Source organism: Globicephala melas, chromosome 14, assembly GCF_963455315.2.
Source record: "Globicephala melas chromosome 14, mGloMel1.2, whole genome shotgun sequence".
Classification (NCBI taxonomy): domain Eukaryota; kingdom Metazoa; phylum Chordata; class Mammalia; order Artiodactyla; family Delphinidae; genus Globicephala; species Globicephala melas.
In genome coordinates this window covers 66,868,793-66,878,884 of record NC_083327.1, presented here as the reverse complement: position 1 = coordinate 66,878,884, position 10,092 = coordinate 66,868,793, and positions in this window count along the sequence as shown.

Below are 10,092 nucleotides of genomic sequence, written 5' to 3'. Positions count from 1 at the left end.
ATTAGACAATATACTAGATGCTTTGAAGACTATCAAATTCAGGAAAATAGCTATCCTAGAAGCTTTACAGTTTTCACTTTTACATTTAAGACTGTGATCCATTTTAAATTAATTTTCGCATATAGTGTGAAATAGGGATGAGATGTGATCTTTTTCCATATAGATATCCAGTTGTTCCAGTACAATTTTGTTGAAAAGAACTTTGTTTCTCATTAAATTACACTGACATCTGTCATAGGCTGAATGGTGACCCCCCCCCCCGCAACAATATCAAGTTCTAATCCACAGAACCTGTGCACATTATCCTGTGGTAAAGTTGTTTTTGCAGATGTGATTAAGTTAAGGCTCTTGAGATGAGGAGATTATCCTGCATTATCTGGGTGGACCCTGAGTGTCCTAAGTGTCCTGCTAAGAGAGAGGCAGAGGGGGACTTCCCTGGTGGTCCAGTGGTTAAGAATCCTCCTTCCAATGCAGGGGACTCGGGTTTGATCCCTGGTTGGGGAACTAGGATCCCACATGTCGCGGGGCAACTAAGCCTGCGTGCCACAACTACAGAGCACGTGAACAACAACTACTGAGCCCGCGCGACACAACTAGAGAGAGAAGCCCATGGGCTGCAACAAAAGATCCCGCATGCCACATTGAAGATCCCGCATGCATCAACTAAGACCTGACACAGCCAAATAAATAAATAAATAAATATTTAAAAAAAGAAAAAGAGAGAGAGAGAGGCAGAGGAAGGTTGGACACGGTCAGAAGGCAAAAACAGAGAGAGGTTGAAGCTGGCTTGGCAAGTGGAGGAAGGGACTGAGACAAGGAATGTAGTTCCAGAATATGGAAGAGGTAAGGAATGTATTCCCACATACACAGTTGTGAGAGTGACCCTGTCAACACCTTAATTTCAGCCCAGTGATACTGATACTGGACTTCTTGTCTCTATACATGTGAGAGGATTTAAAGAAAGCAAAAATCTTTGGCGATGGTATAAGTCATAGAGCAGGAAAGAAATGAAGCCTAGCATGAAGGAAGTCTCCTCTCCCACTTCACGGGGCAGGAAGCAAAAGACACTCTGGATTTGGGGGAAGCATTTGAGGAGAGACTTAAGGAGACTAGATTAAAGGTGGAGATGCTACCTGAGGTCTCTTGGGACTAGCATCCTTCATTCCCTAGGCCTGCCCAGGATGGAGAGAGGTGAGGCAAAACAAACCTCAGACAACGTGAGGTGAGAATCCGAAAACAAAGAAGGCGGTGCTCCACTTTCTTTTTTTGGAATACGAGGGCTCTGGAAGCCAGCATAAAGTAGGCATGATCAGGTAGCCATAATCCAGGGAGATTTCCAGGCAACTGGACTCAAGAGAAGATCCAGGGGAGTTTCACGGAAAGCAGCTGATAGTTTCTGAGCACCTAGGGAGGATGAGGGAAAGTACAGAGGTAAATGGCTGACTAAAGCTTGAGTTTGAGATAAAGAAGCTGAAGAAGGCAGGGAACTCTCATCTGGAGGCAGTGAATAATTTCATTGTCTTTTGTGATGGATTTTGGCACAGTGCCCAAAAGACCAACTTTAGCGGGTATTGGCTGAGGATGCCTGGTGATATGGCGGGCTTATGGCCAGAGATTATGGGCATGAGATATTTCCAACCAGCGCCCCAGGGGCATTGTTTAACTTTTTCTTGGTGCCAAGAAAGTGCAACATAGGAACCTCCTTGGGAGCTCAGGTCAAATTTGGGCTTAATAATAAAGAAAAGGAAAGGGAAGAAACCTCCAAAAACTGAATATGTACCCTGAAGTGTCTAAGTATTAGAAAGTAACTGAGATGAGATTTCAATTTATTAATAAAAGATCAATGGATTGCTCTAGATTTATTAAAATTGGATAAAATAATAATTTTTCACTCTGTGGAGATTGGGAGCTTTAGAAAAAAGTTGAATTTTGATATAAGAAATAAATAATAAAGTTATATTTAAGCAATTCAAATATTAACGTGTAAATTTGGACACTGCCACATACATGTATACATTAATTTCTATTACAACAATAAATAGCTAGCATTTCCATTTTATAGTTAATAAAAGTTAGGCTCAATGAGTTAAGTAAATTATCTACGTAAATATAGTTTAAAAAGATAGAATTCAAATCTTGGTCCATTTAACTTCCAAGTTGTGTCCTTTCCATTGCTAACACATGCCTCCAAGGGAGAAACCACTATCAAAAACCTATTAACACCACAGAGAGCTGACCTCACTCTCCTCAGCCTCAGTTTCTCCATCTTGAAAATGAAGATCCTCCTAGACATAAAAATTTATAATTCTATACTATGGTGTGGCAGAAAGAACTCAGTAATTAATTTTCCTGCAAGATACTTTGAGAGTTACCATCTTGATTATGGTAAAGTTGAAATATGAAAAAGTTGAGAAATTGTATGCAGAGCTCAGGGGAAAGCTTAGCATATGACATTCTCATTTTCCCTACTTGTTGGTACATTTGGGAGCAGGGAGTCAGAAAAGCCTTGACTAGCTACCAGCATTAGCCAACTTTAAGGGAGATAAAGTAGTTGAATTCTTCTTTTCTTTCTTTTTTTTTTTTTTTTTTGCGGTACGCGGGCCTCTCACTGTTGTGGCCTCTCCCATTGCGGAGCACAGGCTCCGGACGCGCAGGCTCAGTGGCCATGGCTCACGGGCCCAGCCACTCCACGGCACGTGGGATCTTCCTGGACCGGGGCACGAACCTGCGTCCCCTGCATCGGCAGGCGGACTCTCAAGCACTGTGCCACCAGGGAAGCCCGCGAATTCTTCTTTTAAAGAAAGGACTCTGCAATGCTTATCTGCTTCAAAGTGACTGGTGGGAACTAACCTTTATAAAAAGTTGTCAGACTTCAGTCTAAAATTTTCTTCTCAACTAATCTTTTATTATAGAGATGGAGTTGCAAACACCTTCTTCAATTGTGGTAAGAATCAATATGGGAGAGAGAAAATAGAGTTTGTAGATAATTTCCTTTATTCTTCCATAAGCATTGAGAACAAGCATATTCTTCAAATAATACAACTAAGCTGCAGAGATATATTCTTCATTGCTCCATTGGGACTCCCCTCCCACTTATTCACTTTTAAAAACCCTTAAATTATAGTTTAACCAGAACTTCTCTAATACCCACCACACGCAATTAGACAAATTCTAAGATTCTGGTAACTAACATATTAGGAAATAACAGATATTAAATCTGAAACTTAGAAAATCAAATACATGGGAAAAAATGACCATATTTTAAAGTAAGAGTATAAGAACAGGAGTTGCTAAGAAACTACTATCACTGAAGTTTTCCTTGGAAATACCCTGTTTTAAACTTACAGTGAAGATGAACAAGGTGGGCAGAGTACGCACAGCTACAAAACAAATGCAGTGATGAGTTACGGAAAAAAGAGGAATGCAGTTTGTAACCACAGGATCAGATTTGTGGATCTAAGCAATTCTCAGTAAATATTTGTATGTTCTTCCTATTTTGTTAACTTTAAATTGAATTATAGCAGTTTTACTTTGTAAAGTTAGTAGTTGACAAAAGCAAATTATATAGAAGATCTCTAAAATTAGTTTCCCTAACTGGGTAAGATTTACCTCATCCATCTGAACCAACCAACTTCGCCATCCTTACAGCCAAAAGAATGTGGATATTGGTCTATTTTAATAGTTCTAGTTCAGACAGAAGTCTACTATGCCCCAGAACTTCTCCCAACGATAAGCTGAGGCATGTGCAAGGTTCACCTTGTGTATTTCTTCTCTCTCAGAAATTACATTCTACACTGACTGATACCTAATATATGAAAACCATTGTTTCATATATTTGGGGGTCTTTCGGGGGGGGGATTTTGGTTTTTTGTTTGTTTGGGTTTTTTTTTTTTTTTTTTTTCAGTTATGAAGGTAAATCTGGTTCCTGTTACTCCATCTTGGCTGGAAGAGAAGTCAATTTAATTTTATTTAATCTCATCTTTTCCCCTGTCTCATGAACCATTTCCTGGCTTTTGCCTTAGTGTAAAGAAGTTAGTATCAGTAACATTTAAATTAGTTTTGTCCCATGTCTGACTGCTGCTCTTAAGTCCCAGGTATACTTAATTCTGTCTTATAATTATTGGGCATTTCCACTGTAAGTCTCTGGCACTGCAGTGCTCGATATGACAGCCACTTCTCACATGGACTACTGAGTACCTACAGTGTGGCTAACCCAAATTGAGGTGGCCTATAAGAGTAAACTGCACACTGGACTTCAAAGATTTACTACAAAAAAGTAAAATATCTCCTTAATCATCTCTTACATTTATTACACTTTGAAATAAATATATTTTACACATGATTTCATGTTTCTCCTTACTTTAAAAAAATTGTTTTAAATGAGTGCACTAGGAAATTAAAAATCACATATGTGGCTTACATTATGTTTCTATTAGCGCTTTCCAGAACACTTTCAAATTAATTTGTAAACATCTGCTCTTAATCCGAGAACCATCTCTATGTCATTGGCATTTAAAGATCAGAAAATGTGTGAAAATGAAAATGGAGAGAAACCTAAAGAGATGATTTGAGTTGTAATCTCAGTTCTCTAGGAAGACGATCACAGTGACTTTTGTAAAACTTTGCCACTTTTCCACAGGCTCTGATTGGCTTTTCTGCCACTCTCTGCAGGTAATCTTTCTGTCCTCCGAATTTTCCTCTGTCTGTTTCAACTTAAATATTCTTTCAGTTCTTTCTCAAACTGTGGCCTTTGCTTCAGCAGTAATAAAATTACTTGGAAGTTTGCTAGAAATGCAAATTATAACTCGTTAGTGATTCAAAAACTCAGCAGGTGGAGCCCAACAATCAGGGTTTTAACAACATTTCCTGTTATTTCAATGCATGCTCCTGCTTGAGGACCACTGCTCAGTATGAGGAACCATAGTTAACATACTAAACATGTCGATTGTCTTCAAAGTCACCACCAGCTCCCCTTTTTGACTTCCTTATTTCTATTAACCTTCCTACTTGTCATCAAGGTGCAAAACGTCAGTGTCAATTCATCCTTCCCCCTCAAACCCTATGTTCAGAAAGTCATCAACTCCTGCCATTACTGATGAGCAAGTACCACAGCTTGGACTAAATATGCCCTCATTCAGTGTCTCCTTTTTCTCTCCTTCCTGCTATATTCTTCCTGCTATATTCTTATTCTCTCCTTCCTGCTATATTCTATATTCTCTCCTTCCTGCTATATTCTATATTGAACTACTTTTTCTGTAATGCTCTACTTTGATCAAGTTGTTCCCACTGGTTAGAAACTGGTCCTTACTCTGGAGAACTTACCCATTTCTAACTTCCCAGCGGTCAAATGACCTGTTCTTAAAATTAGAGTTCAAAAGCCACTTTGGGGAGGTTTCCAGTCTTCTCAAATCTACAGTTATTTCCCTCTTTCCTAATTGAGCAAAATCTCTACCTCTTTCCACCGTTAATTTTATTTTTATCTCTTTCATTACTCTACCACGTGTTTTACCCTTCTAGTAAATTATAAATTTCTTGAGGGCAGGCTTCAAGTCTAGTTTATCTTGTTATCCTCTAAGAAATAAGAAAGGGGGAACTAATATTTCCCACATAAACGCCTGTACCAGGGCTTTTGCACTTTCTATCCCTTGTGCTTCAAATATTCTTCCCCCAGTATCTTTATGGTTCTTCTGCTCACTTACTTTAAGTCTCTTCTTAAGTATCACCTCACAAAGAAAACTTCTCCCCCTTGTTGTCCTTTTGTCCTCTTGTCTTATTTTTCTTCATAAGACTTATCCCTAGGTAAGACATATAAAAATATAGGGGCTTCCCTGGTGGCACAGTGGTTGAGAGTCTGCCTGCCGATGCAGGGTTCGTGCCCCGGTCTGGGAAGATCTCACATGCCACGGAGCGGCTGGGCCCCTGAGCCATGACCACTGAGCCTGTGCGTCTGGAGCCTGTGCTCTGCAACAGGAGAGGCCACAACAGTGAGAGGCCCGCGTACCACAAAAAAATAAATAAATAAATAAATAATAAAATAAAATAAATAAATATATATATAAAGATATATAAAGATAAAAAGATATATATTTTTCTTTTTGATGACTGCTCTGTTTCAAGTATCTTGAATTAGAATTATTTGTTGAATGAATGAATGAATGAATTTAATTCCTGAACCTCAATCACTGCATCTTTAATGGTTAAACCATTATACGTACTTGTAAGAGATTGGGAGAATAAATGAGGTGACAGAAACACATCATGGAACCACATCTGACACATGCCCGCCCATAGTAACTGATTATTATTATTTTATTATTTCATTAGTATATACTGTTTTGGGTTCTTGCCCTTTTGCCCTTAGACTGTAAGTTCTCTGTGTGCAATTACTTTGGATAATTAGTTTTTGCATATCAGAAAGAGGTATTCAATAAATAATTCCTGAATGCATGACCTTAGCAGTGTCTGGATTGCAGTTTCTTCACTTGTAAAACAAGAGAATTAAAATCTCCCAAGTCTTTTCAGCTGTGTCTTTTCACTAAACAACTTGTTAAAAACCCCATGGTCTGATAGTTTGGAGGCAGAGTTAGAGTATAGAGACTGCTCCTTTTAGTGATATAGTCTTCAAATCTTTACAATATCCTCAGTGAGAAACAGACATGTGCCTCTTGGATTTGATATTTGCCAAAACCCCTAAATATCCTCTTATTCTTTTCCATATAAAAACGCACACACACATACTTCTTCTCCATTTCCTCTTGATTGAACTTAGTTCTTCTTTCTGCCTTTCTGGATCCCACCCATAATATATTCTTATGATCAACCAACCAACTTTTTAAAACCGCTGAAATCTTGGTGTCATTTGGTGTGGGTTGTGCTGTACAGTGTTTCTAAGAAGTTATGTGACAATTGAGGCTCATTACAGCATTTTAAATTAGGTACCCTGAGTGTGAGAACAAAAACAGTTGTTCACAGAGCTGGGCTGGAATTCTGTCTTTGCTGGGCTGAAATTTCTGCACATCTCTTTGAACAAGCATGTACTCCTCTCTGCTATGATTTCAGTGAACTTTCTGCCGGTTCCTGCAGATCCTACATTCTGTCTGGCTGACTAATGATATATTCCCTTTTTTCTTGAGCCATCCTATGATTTCATCACATAAATAGTAGCTTGGTTTCTTTCCTTGAATACTTGGAATGCTACCTTTTATTTGGATTGCCTCAGACATCAGTAGAATGAGATCTGAGTCATGATTTATTTGACCTGTTTGAAGGCAGAAAAGCAGAGGCATATTTCTGATGAGAAAGAGGTTTGCTTCTAACAAAATAAGTTATTCTAAAACTAACCACATATATTGTCATTGCTTCAGAATGACACAAAGGGTCAAGGCAGCAACCCCAAATCCCTATATGCACCTAAAGGGGCAGCCATGCCTGGCTTTGGACATTATTGTCATGCTGAACCATATGGACCCAATTTTGCCAACACTTCTGATTATTCAAGAGAAAATATAAATCCAGATTTTAATGTGAATTTTTCTGATTTCACAGATTGACAATGAATTAACTTGAAAACAACAACAATATTTAAGTGCTAAACAAAATACGTCTGTGACCAAAGGCTGTTAGTTTATAATCTCTGGTCTATCCATCCCACAGGTTTGGCTTTTTTTTTTTTTTTTTTTTGTGGTACGCGGGCCTCTCACTGTTGGGGCCTCTCCCATTGTGGAGCACAGGCTCTGGACACACAGGCTCAGCGGCCATGGCTCACGGGCCCAGCCGCTCCGCGGCATGTGGGATCTTCCCGGACCGGGGCACGAACCCGTGTCCCCTGCATCAGCAGGTGGACTCTCAACCACTGCACCACCAGGGAAGCCAGGTTTGGCATTTTTAAATGAAATAATCAAACAGGATATTATCACTGTCTCTTAAGTGTTCGTGGAGAAATACATCTTTCAGAACAATGTTATGACAGACTCTTCTCTAAATATCTTCCAGTTCCTTGAGAATCTAAAAGGCAGTAAAACTTCCATCAGTTGCCTGCTATATGCAAGACAATGTGGGAGATACAAAGCCGTCTAAGTCATCATCTTTCTCTTTCGCTTTCCTCAAGGAAGTAATTATTTAGTTTGGAGAAACAGACATTATACATTCTTTCTTATAAAGTACCATTCCTCCAAAACATGACAAATGTAATCATCAAAGAAGTATTTCTATAAGCTCTAACAATTTCTAAGAATTCAAAGGGGGCTGTAGAAGATAAACATGAGGATGTGTTGATCTGAGTAGACCTTATGAAGTGGAAAGCACAGGTCAGACATGAACAAGAGGGTAGGAAAAGTAGATTCCAGGTAAGGAGCAAAACTGCAAAGATGGGATTGCATCTAACATTATTTGTGAGTAATTGAGAAAACCAGTCCATTGGAAACTAAGGGTTTATGTTGAGGAGTAAGGGGGTGAAAATGTGTTCTCCAAATTTGGCAAAAACAAACCAAAAAAACCCACACAAACATTTTGAAAACTTAATTATGAGGCCGAAATATTTGGGCTGTCCAGTCGTGGCTATGAAGGTGGACACATCAGCCTATCTTAGGCTTTTCCTATCTAATACTTTAATCTGAGTTAATTCTTTTTGTTTGGATTCTGTGCTCACCAAGCAATACTTCAATTCTCACTTGACATTCCTGTGAGCTTATGAGATTGACCCTAAGAGATGATACCTATTAGGTCTCAGACATTTTTGATCCAACTGTTTTGACCCTGCTGACTTTGCTCTTTGCTCTAAGGAAATATATATATTCACTGTTATATATTTTTATCTTAATTATATATGTTTATCATCAACTGTATGTACGTATACAGTTGATGATATATATATATACATATACACACAGATATATACATACATACATAGTATAATGATATACATTTGTGTGTATATACACATATTTAATGATAATTTTTACCAAATATTATTTTTCAGATAAAAATTCATTAAGCTAACTTAGTTTATTGTTGATTTCCCTCTAAAGAGCTGTCAAACCATTTTGAATTCTCTTTTTCCATTTTTATCTTACTAAAATTATTTCCAGTGGGATCAATTAATTTTACTACACATTTGATTTGATTACTTTTGAAATCCACATTGTTTTATGCTGTATAAGTTCTTCCTTTTAGAATTTTCTCTTTTATGGTTATTATTTCTCCAAGTCTGATTTTCTGAGATCAAATTACTGCTATAACTTTTACTAAGATGTCTCATTTTTCTATAAATACTTGGACAATAACAAAATTTATAGGCCAGTCTAGCTATTTATATTTTATTATTTCTGTTAAATCTATTTTTGGATTCAATAGTATTCATTATGAGTTGGACAAGAGACTATTAGTTTATTTCTTAGTAAGTCTGTGAGATGATGGTGAGAGGTTTTTTCCAGACATTTCATGATTAAGTTTTTTTAGGCTTTTAAAATTCTGTTATTAATCACTTTATTCCATGAGCTTCTGATCACATTGTTTACTATGTACTCACCATCCTTGACATTGGTGTGGACAAAAAACAAACAATGGGGTCAAATTAATGGCATTGAAAGGTACTCCTTGATGTACAGCCACCTTAGACTTCATGGTGACCTTCTAGTTTTATACGACTGTCTTTTGAGCTTGCATTCATTTATTCAACAAGTGTTTACTAAGGACCAACTATGTGTCAGACATACCACTATGCAAATATAGTGGTGAGCGTGTTCCCAAGCACCTGTGCTCTTAGAGCTCACAGCCCAGTGGGGAAGACAATCCAGTCAGTAGTTCCCATAATGTATGATGAGTTTTATGATAAGGAAAATGCTGGGGACCATGGAATGCAAAACCTAATCCAAACTGAGAGCCAGGGAGGCCCTTCTAAAAAAGTGATGTTTTGGGCTGAGGTCTGGAGGATGAGTAGCAGTCAGCCTGATGAAAAGGAAGAGGGATGTGGTGGAAGGAACAGCATTCTAGAGAGTTGTGTCACTAGAACATAAGAGTCAGAGGAGAGTGTGTCAGGACATGAGGTAGGAGAGAGGAGGAGATCAGATCGTACAGAGCCTTGTCAGCTATTTT